This window comes from Schistocerca gregaria, chromosome 3 (genome assembly GCF_023897955.1).
Source record: "Schistocerca gregaria isolate iqSchGreg1 chromosome 3, iqSchGreg1.2, whole genome shotgun sequence".
Classification (NCBI taxonomy): Eukaryota; Metazoa; Arthropoda; class Insecta; order Orthoptera; family Acrididae; genus Schistocerca; species Schistocerca gregaria.
The window spans coordinates 356,886,652-356,898,800 of NC_064922.1; the positions used below are offsets into that span (position 1 = coordinate 356,886,652).

The 12,149-nt window shown below is 42.3% G+C and overlaps 1 protein-coding gene across 1 annotated transcript in view; it reads right to left on the reverse strand.

Moving 5' to 3' along the window:
* Nucleotides 1-12,149, reverse strand: part of LOC126354780 (sialin-like) — a 118,139-nt gene that overhangs the window by 17,721 nt on the left and 88,269 nt on the right. The window lies entirely within an intron of this gene.

The window sequence follows — 12,149 nt, forward strand, 5'->3', positions numbered from 1 at the left end:
AAAATGAACAATTCCGTGAATTTCAAGAGAATTTCGAACCCCCGGATTCGGATTTTGATAATTGGTGAAAAGATTATTAAGACATTTAGCCGTGGAATCAATTGACAATGCCATTGCTGCCTAACAGAGAAACATATTCCCCCCTCCCTGTAAATAGATGGAAATTCATTACTATTCCAAGTCTCAACCAGTTAATTTATGGTTTAGTGTATCACTTATTAAATATCCAAAAATCACGTCAATTCCAAAATGTCTGGTGAATAAGAAAAGGTAGAGGAAGTTAAGAAAATAGTTGTACTGCAGTGCTGCACTACTGTCGTGGGCAATGATATTGCAGATGACGATGTCTTATGAACTTATTACTCTCATTCAATCGTACTGTAATGTTTGTCTTATATTCGCTATGTTGCTTTGTACTAAAAGAAGATTACGTCAAATGTTTTCATAAAAGTGTTGGGATGTTATGTGTTTTGTAATATTTCCATGTTTATGTTTTACCTGGAAAATACAGATTGAATAACATTTTTAGTTTCATCTGTTTTTATTATGAAATGTTTACTTTCCTGCAGTATGTTATCTTTACCCAACGATTGTTCGTTTAGCGCACTAACGACATAACATTTTCTGTAGTTTAATTTTTTGACATTTTAGTTTAAAAGTCGATCACACCAATGTAGTTTGATATATGATAGGTGTATTTAAGAGTAGACGAAATGTGGTCCCGTTTTCCAAAAGATACAACTGTTTTTGCTCTCCTGTAAAAGTTAGGAAAAGGATTCAACGTTGTTTCTGGTATCACCGTTCCAGTTCTAATCTACACAAGGTAAACTTTACTGGAATCAAAATGTTTGTGTGCAGGCCGCTGTCAATAAAGGGGTTACTGAAGCTTTTGTTATTATAATTATCATTGTACTACTGTTATAATATCTATTTTTTTTCTTTAACATCAGTACTGCATAATAGGCTATATTTCCTTAATGTTATGTAGAAACTGTAACTCGTTCAATCTGAGTATACCTGGTTAGGTGTAAGAGAGGGCCTGAAGGCCCTAATCTTGTCAGGTAAAATAAATTCATAAATAAATAAAAATAAATAAATAAATAAATAATTTCCTTGTTATTAATATTTTATAATTATTAGCTTTATTGTTGGCTTTCCTTCCAGTACTTCTGTACTAACTCATGTGGACTACGTGCTGAATACTCATCTCCTCAGATTAAGTCATTAGTTCTTGTAATACGCCAACAAGCAAAGTCCACACGCGTCACCGGAACGGACAACGAGGAGCGTGTGAAGAGGCCTGGAACAGCGGTGGACACACGGAGGCTCTCTTGCACCTTGGCAAGTCGTCCCACCTTTCCTCTCCGTCCTGATGGTTTATGGCTTCTATTCTGTTACCCTTCGGCACCTGCGGGGTCCCTTCTGTCCGTCTCGGTAGCTGCAGGGTGAGCGTGGCAGACAGTAACCGATGGCGCCCGGCTGAGACGAGTATTTTCTCTTCTCAGGCACTTCATGTTGTCACTTAAATGACACCGCATAAACACTTGCATCCGTCGGCGGGCCGTCATACGGCAGATATACGTCCCTTTGACTGGCTGGTGGCTGCGCCATTTTGCGGCTGACGGCCCCAATCAGCAGTGTGAGTGTTAGAAGGGTGAGCCGACGGCTCGCGGCAGAGCAATACAAGACGCCGCAGTGGCGGGAGGCGGCGCACCAGCGCATCGTGGGAGAGATGACCCTCACATCAACTTCGTTGCACCGACACACCTGATCAGAGAGGCAGTCTATCACCGATCGCCATCAGAATTGCGAGCCGCGCAAGTGGAGATGGCGACTGCAGAGGCCGCCACACAAACGACGCGACCCGCTGAGAAGACGACACACGCACTAAAGACAGGGCACCCAATCGAAATGACGAACCAAGAGCTACAATAAGTCAGGGAGATGATCACCATACTCAATACTCAAACGAACGAAGCTCTCTTGCGCGTCGGACTGGTGTAGAGAAGCGAAAGTTATTCTAGAGAAGATAGGAGCATACGTCGTGGCCCCCACCGCGCTGATGTATCAGGATCAGGAGTAGGAGCGGCCCTCGTCCACCCACACGAACAGCGCGCCGAAAGGAGAGACGGAGTGCGCAGCTGCCAATCGCATGGCAGCGACTGAGGAGGGCGGACCAGGGCGCGCAAAGCAGCGGGAGGAGGAAGAGGCCGCGCTACACGAGACACGCAACAAAGCGCATGAGACGAACCATGCAGCACTTCTAGAAAGGAAAAAAACGGAGGCAACACCAACAGTTCCAACCAGGGTTTTCGGATGTTTCATCTCGGCCATAAGGCGAATGCCGGAACTGACCCCAACACCCTCGTCTACTCCCAACTGGGAAAAACAAATAATCCACCCTTCCTCCCACAAGGCCAAGAAGCCAAAATGGAACCAGTCCCAAAACCCAGAAGTGGTAAGAAATATGAAATTAAATAAAGAACAGAAAGAACATCCCGGAGCCATCTGGTTGAATAGGGCAGTGCATGCCTTCAACAGCGCACCCATCTCCCACTGTGTTCCACATCATATGTTTTCTGGCATGACCACTTTCCCACACCATTTAGCCCCTGTACATTCTATTTACTAACCCTATTTCAATTTCTAAGAATGTTTCTTATTTCTTGGGCTAGAATTTCGAGTAGTCCAAGACTAAATATTTCAACAGCTGGTGATCTATGTAATGTTCACCGTCCCCTAAGGTGAAAGTAAAATAAGTTACACATTATTATGGCAAGCCAAATAACTTTTACTGAATGCTGCACCATACTTCAAAGTGATACCCAGTCTCCGTAAACAATGGTCGCAACGTTTTACCATTTGTTCACCACGTCGACAGTAGAAATCCACCCCTTGTTCAAGCACCAATTCTCGATGGCTCCATGAACGTCCTCATCTTTAGAAAAATCCCCCCCCCCCCCGCCCCTCCCTTGCCACAAATATTTTGAGCTTGCACAAAATATGGAAATCGTATTACGCACGACCCTACTTCGTTCCTTCCTATCGAGCGTCACCCAAGCCTGTCCGGTCGTAGTATAACTGTTAGCACAGTTACACTACGGTTGGACGTGACGGTCATTTGATTACTGCTAGGATTTTACTGTGAATCTGTGTGCAGTTTCAACATTTTGCCCACAAAATCGTAGTATCTTGGAGTACTTCAGCTTCAGAATACGTTTCTAGCGGCCGTGTCATTCCATTCCCATGCTATGATGTATCTTTCATGCATACCGCATCAGAATTGAATCTCCTGGGAGCCCTGAACTTATACCGTACTGTCTTTTGACAACACTCCAATTTTGTTGGCAATGGTCTTAGCGTGGAAAGATACCTGTTATGTTTCACTAACTTTTTCAGGTCCCCTCGTTTAACTCATGCAACGGGTTGCAGTATTCCTTGTCCACGACGCCGTGCCTCAAAAAGTTCAAAGATGTGAAACAGACGTGTATACAAAACCATGCTGAGAGGTATGGTAATACCTGAGAGGTATGGTATTAGCTTCCGCTTTTTCATCTCTAATTAGGTACTCAGTCTAGAGTATGTACAGGGTGGCTCACCAAATGTGTCACCATTTTGTTTTTTAATAAGCATTTTACTGTCAACCCCCCTCCTTGCGTGCCTCAGCGATACAGATGGACGTACCGTAGGTACAGCCACAACGGAGGGGTATCTGTTGAGAGGTCAGACAAACGTGCGGTTCTTGAAGAGGGGCAGCAGCCTTTTCAGTAGTTGCCAGGGCAACAGTCTGGATGACTGAGTGATCTGGCCTTGTAACACTAACCAAAACGCCCTTGCTGTGCTGATACTGGGAACGGCTGAAAGCAAGGGTAAACTACAGCAGTAATTTTTCAAGAGGCTTTGCAGCTTTACTGTATGGTTAAATGATGATGGCGCCCTCTTGGGTAAAATATTCCGGAGGTAAAATAGTCTCCCATCCGAATCTCTGGGCGGGGATTACTCAAGAGGACGTCGTTATCAGGAGAAAGGAAACTGTCTTTCTACAGATCGGAGCGTGGAATGTAAGATCCCTTAATCGGACAGGTAGGTCAGAAAATTTAAAAAGGGAAATGGATAGATTAAAGTTAGATATAGTGGGAATTAGTGAATTTCGGTGGCAGGAGGAACAAGACTTCTGGTCAGGTGAATACAGGGTATAGGGGTAATGCAGAAGTAGGTTTAATAATGAATAAAAAAAAATAGGAATGCGGGTAAGCTACTACAAACAGCATAGTGAACGCATAATCGTGGCCAAGATAGACACGAAGCCCACGCCTACTACAGCAGTACAAGTTTATATGCCAACTGGCTCTGCAGATGATGAAGAAATTGATGAAATGTATGATGAGATAAAAGAAATTATTCAGGTAGTGAAGGAAGACAATATTTTAATAGTCATGGGTGACTGGAATTCGAGAGTAGAAAAAGGGAGAGAAGGTAACATAGTAGGTGAATATGGATTGGGGCTAAGAAATGAAAGAGGAAGCCGCCTGGTGGAATTTTGCGCAGAGCATAACTTAATCATAGCTAACACTTGGTTCAAGAATCCTGAAAGATGGTTGTATACATGGAAGAACCCTGAATATACTAGAAGATATCAGACAGATTATATAATGCTAAGACAGAGATTTAGGAACCAGGTTTTAAATTGTAAGACCTTTCCAGGCGCAGATGTAGACTCTGACCACAATCTATTGGTTATGAACTGTAGATTAAAACTAAAGAAACTACAAAAAGGTGGGAACTTAAGAAGATGGGACCTGGATAAACTGAAAGAACCGGAGGTTGTACAGAGTTTCAGGGACAGCATACAGGAACAATTGACACGAATGGGGGAAAGAAATACAGTAGAAGACGAATGGGTAGCTTTGAGGGATGAAGTAGTGAAGGCAGCAGAGGATCAAGTAGGTAAAAGGACGAGATCCGGTAGAAATCCTTGGGTAACAGAAGAAATATTGAATTTAATTGATGAAAGGAGAAAATATAAAAATGTAGTAAATGAAGCAGGCAAAAAGGAATACAAAAGTCTCAAAAATGAGATCGACAGGAAGTGCAAAATGGCTAAGCAGGGATGGCTAGAGGAAACATTTAAGGCTGTAGTGGCTTATCTCACTAGGGGCAAGATAGATACTGCCTACAGGAAAATTAAAGAGACCTTTGGAGAAAAGAGAGCCACTTGTATGAACATCAAGAGCTCAGATGGAAACCCAGTTGTAAGCAAAGAAGGAAAGCAGAAAGGTGGATGGACTATATGGAGGGTCTCTACAAGGGCGATGTACTTGAGGGCAATATTATGGCAATGGAAGAGGATGTAGATGAATATGAAATGGGAGATACGATACTGCGTGAAGAGTTTGATAGAGCACTGAAAGACCTGGGTCGTAACAAGGCCCCGGGAGTAGACAACTTTCCATTAGAACTATTGACGGCCTTGGGAGAGCCAGTCCTGGAGAGCAAGATTTATGGGACAGGCGAAATACCCTCAGACTTCAAGAAGAATATAATAATTCCAATCCCAAAGAAAGCAGGTGCTGACAGATGTGAAAATTACAGAACTATCAGTTTAATAAGTCACAGGCGCAAAATACTAACGCGAATTCTTTGCAGGTGAATGGAAAACTGGTAGAAGCCGACATCGGGGAAGATCAGTTCGGATTCCGTAGAAATGTTGGAACACGTGAGGAAATACTGACCTTACGACTTATCTTTGAAGAAAGATTAAGGAAAGGCAAACCTACGTTTCTAGCATTTATAGACTTAGAGAAAGCTTATGACAGTGTTGACTGGAATATTCTCTTTCAAATTATAAAGGTAGCAGGGGTAAAATACAGGGAGCGAAAGGCTATTTACAATTTGTACAGCAACCAGATGGCAGTTATAAGAGTCGAGGGACATGAAAGGGAAGCAGTTGTTGGGAAGAGAGTAAGACAGGGTTGTAGCCTCTCCCCGACGTTATTCAATTTGTATGTTAAGCAAGCAGGGAAGGAAAAAAAAAAATTCGGAGTAGGTATTAAAATCCATGGCGAAGAGATAAAACCTTTGAGGTTCGGCGATGACATTGTAATTCTGTCAGAGACAGCAAAGGACTTGGAAGAGCAGTTGAACGAAATAGACAGTGTCTTGAAAGGAGCATATAAGATGAACATCAACAAAATCAAAACGAGGATAATGGAGTGTAGTCGAATTACGTCGGGTGATGCTGAGTGAATTAGATTAGGAAATGAGACACTTAAAGTAGTAAAGAAGTTAGACTACTTGGGGAACAAAATAACTGATGAAGTTCGAATTGGAGAGGATATAAAATGTAGAGAGGCAATGGCAAGGAAAGCGTTTCTGAAGGCGAGAATTTAAACCTCGAGTATAGATTTAAGTGTCAGGATTCGTTTCTGAAAATATTTGTGTGGAGTGTAGCCATGTATGAAAGTAAAACACGGACGATAAATAGTTTGGACAAGGAGAGAATAGAAGCTTTCGAAATGTGGTGCTCCAGAAGAATGCTGAAGATTAGGTGGGTAGATCACATAACTAATGAGAAGGTATTGAATAGAATTGGGGAGACATGTTCTGAGGCATCAGGGGATCACAAATTTAGTATTGGAGGACAGCGTGGAGGGTAAAAATCGTAGAAGGAGACCAAGAGATGAATACACTAAGCAGATTCAGAAGGATGTCGTTTGCTGTAAGTACTAGGAGATGAAGCTTGCTCAGGATAGAATAGCATGGAGAGCTGCATCAAACCAGTCTCAGGACTGAAGACCACAACAACAACAACAAGAACAACACAACCGTCAAACCAAACTCAGAGGAGCATATAGTACCATGGAAAACACTTTGTAAACAATTGTTCTAACTCCGCACAATCTCAGTGTGCCAACCATTTTAATTCCTAACTTCCTTTAGACGCATACTAATGTTAGTGAGAGGCCTACGGCGCATGTCGTCCGTAATTTCAGTATAGCTTGAAGAATAAGGCATCTGGGATTCACTAAATCACGTGGACGTTTCGAAAAAATTGTTTCCCTTAGGTAACCCGAAAGAAACAAGTTAGTTACACGGGTTGAAATCTGGACTACTGGAAGAGGGAAGGGATGGTGAAAATTGTGCGTCACTGAAACGACTTGAAAGTCTGAGTGAAATGACGCTCATCTCGAAATGGTCGTGTAAGAAATCCAATACAGTATTTTCAGTATGTGGCCCTGCTTCAACTTGCATGAAGCACTGCGTGTTGAAAGGCAACATATTAGAAAGGACCAGTGAAACTAAGTTATTACTGAGTATGCTTAAATAACGCGCATTGGCCACAGTATTTTTTTCCAAAGAAGAAAAGTCCAGTAAGTCCGGTACTGGAAATTGCGAGCCACATTGCAATCCTTGGAGCGTGATGTTGCCCTTATTGAAGCACTTGTGGAATTTCATTAGCCAAAAAGCGTTTACTTATTGATTGCCAGCCACACAATTCAAATGAAAATATGTCTGGTCTGGAAACCAAGCGCTGTTGAGAGTCTCATCGGGAAAACAGTAGCCTCTGCCGCTTGTGTTCTACCGTGAGCTACTGAGCAGAAGTCATCTTCTCCGGGTGCATCCGCAGGTCACTTTTAAGAATTGGTTGAATCGAGCATCTGGATATATCGACGTGCACTACTGCACCATGTACCGTGGGTTCTCTGTAGAACAGCTCGTACCGTTTCAGTATTCTCCGAGGATACTTCGCTTCCAGTATTGGTCCTTTCCATACATATCGATCATTCCGCCTGTGAATGGTTTTCTTGCAAGTCTCCCGCCTTGTATTAAACTGTTATGGAAACCTCCTCTGAGTCACAACAGGACTTTTAGTTTCGTGAAAAAGTAACACAGCTGCTGATCGCTACTGAATTGTTAGTCGATCATTGTCGACCATGTAATAAACACTACTCTCCTAGTGATGGTAGCAAGTGCGACTCACAAATTACGTACGAAACAAATAGTGACATTTCGTGCGACCTACATATTATGTGCACAGGGAGTTGTGCCGGAAGTCCTTATACAGCCTACATAAACAGACGAAAGTGCTTTTCCAGTCTTTTCATCAAGTCTTCTTGAATATGGTCCCAGAATGAAGTATCTGTGCCTCATTATGTTGTTGAAGCTGAAAGTAATACAAGAATTTTGTTGGTATCGTTTGTATGACGTGTGCCTCATTCAAAATTAATTAGGGAATTAAAGTGACAACCATCTGAAATATCGACTGTTAATACTCGTATTTCACATCTTAGATTTTCTTATTAGCTGCGATTCATCAAGCAGTGTTTCTAGAAAATGATTCATTTATTTCTGCATCAGAAAGTGAATATTTCCATATACACTACCTGACAAAAGGTTAAGTACCGAGAAGACATTACAGATGCCAACGTAACACCGTGAAGGGGCACACATCGGCAAGTTTCTAAGTAATTAGAGTTCAGTTGTCTGTGAGAGATAGAGCGTGTTTACGTGGTTAGTGTTGTTACCAGACCTGGTGGGCTACTTAATAGAAATGAACAGAGTCAGATATTGTGTGATCATTGTAGGACACGAAGATGCCCCGTACCAGTGTGAGACAGCGCTACCGGCAAGCCGGCCTGTGTGGCCGAGCGGTTCTAGGCGCTTCAGTCTGAAACCGCGCGACCGCTACGGTCGCAGGTTCGAATCCTGCCTCGGTCATGAATGCGTGTGATGTCCTTCGGTTAGTTAGCTTTAACTAGTTCTAAATTCTAGGGGACTGATGACCTCATATGTTAAATCGCATAGTGCTCAGAGCCATTTGAGCTAACGGCATTTGGTAGAGTTTGGAAGTGGGTCTCCATTTGCTTGTGCCTTACACTGGATGATCATCGTCGTCGAATATAGCGGCAACCTGGGAGAGGTGCCATTTTTACAATCTTTTGTAGAGTCAAAGTGATGTTTACCCCTGGCGTCACGGTCTGGGGATATATTTGCTATAATCTCAGGTCAAAGCTAGAAATGACGGTATAACGGTAGGTGATGGTTATCCTGCATCCTCGTGTGTTACGTCTGATGCAGAAGTATCGTGGTGTCATTCTCAACAGGACAGTTCTCCACATACGTCGTGTGTGTCTGTGAACCGCTTGGGTGACGTTGAGTTACTCCGGTGGCCAGCATTCTCTCCGTATTGGTCATTGATGGCTCACACGTTTGACCAGCTCGGGCGTCAGCTCCGTTCCAGTACCAGGATCCAGGATACGAAGGACCAGTTGGAACAGTTTTTGACCAGTTTTCCTTAGGAGATGATACAATGGGTTTGGGACACTGTTCCTATCGAAATCAGCGCGTGCGTCAAGGCCAGGGAAAGTGCAACGTCACTCTGATAAGTGGACTCATACTGCCAAGTTCTTTGTAAATTTGGCTCGATTTTGTAGTTACTGAAATATTGTCACATACCCTCTCAATCGCTGAAGTTTATTTCCTCCTCTCCTTCTGCTTGCTTCACTTTTTTTTTTTTAAATCAGGCACTGAACTGAATTCGTTTTCTCTGGCGATTCCTACTTTACAGAATGTATCATAATTAATAGCGAAGATATGCATGGGTGGAATTATAAAATAATAGAAGCATAGATGTTGCAGTAAACATGGTTCTGCAAACGAGCCGTTTACAAGAAAATCGCAAATGCGTTTTTATGAGGCGTCACTAACTTTAGTATGAATTTTGTGATAGGCAATACCAACGAATTTGAAAAGTAAACTTTCTAATTCAGTCCCCATCTTATTAGGTTAAGGAAAGGCAACCTTCGTTTATATCATTGGTAGAGTTAGAAAATTTTGACAATGTCGACTAGAATACTCTGAAATTCTGAAGGTAGCAGGGGTAAGATAAAGGGAGCGAAGGACTGTTTACAGTCAGACGACAACTATAAGACTCGAGGGCCATGAAAGGAAAGCAGTGGTTGAGTTGGGAGTGAGACACGATTGTAGCCTAGCCCGATACTATTCAGTTTGTACACTGAACAAGCAAAAAAGGAACCGACGAAAAATTTAGATTAGGAATTAAAGTTCAGGAAAAAGAAGTAGAAACTTTGCGATTCCTCGATGACATTGTAATTCTATCAGAGACAGCAAATGAGTTGGAAAGCAGTTGATCGGATTGGAGATTGTGTTGAAACGAGGATGTAAGATGAATATCAGCAAAAGAAAAACGAGGATAAGGGGAATGTAGTCGAATTAAATCAGTTGATGGTGAGGGAATTAGTTTAGGAAATGAGACACTTAAAGCAGCAGATGAGTTCTGCTATTTGAACAGCAAAATAACTAATGATTGCCGAAGTAGAGACGATATAAAATATAGACTGTCAATGGCAAGAAAAGAATTTGAAGAAGGGACATTTGTTAACATCGAATATGGATTTAAGTGTTAAGAAGACTTTCCTGTAAGTATTTGCCTGGTGTGTAGCCATGCATTGAATTGAAACTTGGACGACTAAACAGTTTAGACAAAAAGAGAATAGGAACTTTCGAAATGTGGTGCTACAGAAGAATGTTGAAGGTTAGATGAGTAGAACACATAACTAATCAGGAGGAACTGAATAGAATTGGGGAGACAAGGAATTTATGGCACAACCTGACTACAAATGGAGGTCAGTTAAGACTCGTGACACCAAGGGATCAAAGATTTAGTGTTGGAGAGTAGTGGGGGAGAGAGGTAAAAAGGGTTGAGGGGACCATGAGATGAATACAGTAAGCAGATTCAGGAGGATGTAGGTTGCAGTAGTTATTCAGAAATGAAGAGGCTCGCACAGAACAGAATAGCAAGGAGAGCTGTATCAAACAAGTCTTCGGACTGAAGAGCGCAAGAACAACAACTAATTAGGCTTGAGTGTCAGCAACGCCCCATGGTAGGAAAGATGCATGATGGGTATCGGCATATTTGGCTGGTGATGTAAGACGACACACAACGCACCACCTGACGTCAATACCCTGTATTTTGCAGTCTGGGATCATCTCAAAAGTAAAGTGTACAACACTCCCGTTGATATGGTTGAAGAATTTCAGCAGCGAAATTTACAGTCTTTTCAAGATTTACGAAATAATCTTGTTAGATAGGTCGTTGCTGAAATTTGTGCCCAATTAGACGGATACTTAATCGAAAAATTTACATCTCGAATAAGTTTGTACAAACTAGGACAATATTCTATACTGAAGTCAGTCGCAGCTACTACGCAAATATTCGCGTTTATCTGACGGTGGTTCGTTTACATACGTTTGCTAGGACTTTTTTCCTTCTATTATTGTACAATACATTTCGTTATTAATTATGAAGAATCCAATATACAAAACGCATTAAGTTGGTTATTTTTTCCCCTCCGCCAACCTTTCCATCTCAGAGTAGCACGTGCAACCTATGTCCTCAATAATTTGCTGGATGTACTCCAATCTTTGTCTTCCTCTACGGTTGCTATCTTCTACAACTCCCTCTAGTTCCATGGCAGTTATTCACTAATGTCTTAACAGATGATCTACCATCCTGTCCCCTCTTCTTGACAGGGTTTTTCATATATTCCTTACCTCGCCGGTTCTTTGGAGAACGTCCTCATTGCTTGCCTTATCGGTCCACATAATTTTCAACACTCTTCTGTAGCACTACAACTCAAATCTTCGATTCTCTTGTTACCTGTTTTCCACAGTCCACGTTCCACTATCATATAATATTCTGCCCCAAACGTAGTCTCAGAAATTACTTCCTCAAATTAAGGCCTATGTTTGATACTAGGAGACATATCTTCGCCAGGAATGCCCTTGTTGCCAGTGATAGTCTGCTTTATCTGTCCACCTCGATCCGTCCTTCATGGGTTGTTGTGATGCCTACGTAGCAGAATTCCTTAAGTTCATCTACTTCGTGATCACCAATCTTGACGATAAGTTTCTCGCTGTTCTCATTTCTGCTACTTCACATTACTTTCGATTTTCTTTATTTGCTCTCAGTCCTTATTCTGTGTTCATTAGACTACCGAGCGAGGTGGCGCAGTGGTTAGACACTGGACTCGCATTCGGGAGGACGACGGTTCAATCGCGCGTCCGGCCATCCTAATTTAGGTTTTCCGTGATTTCCCTAAATCGCTACAGGCAACTGCCGGGATGGT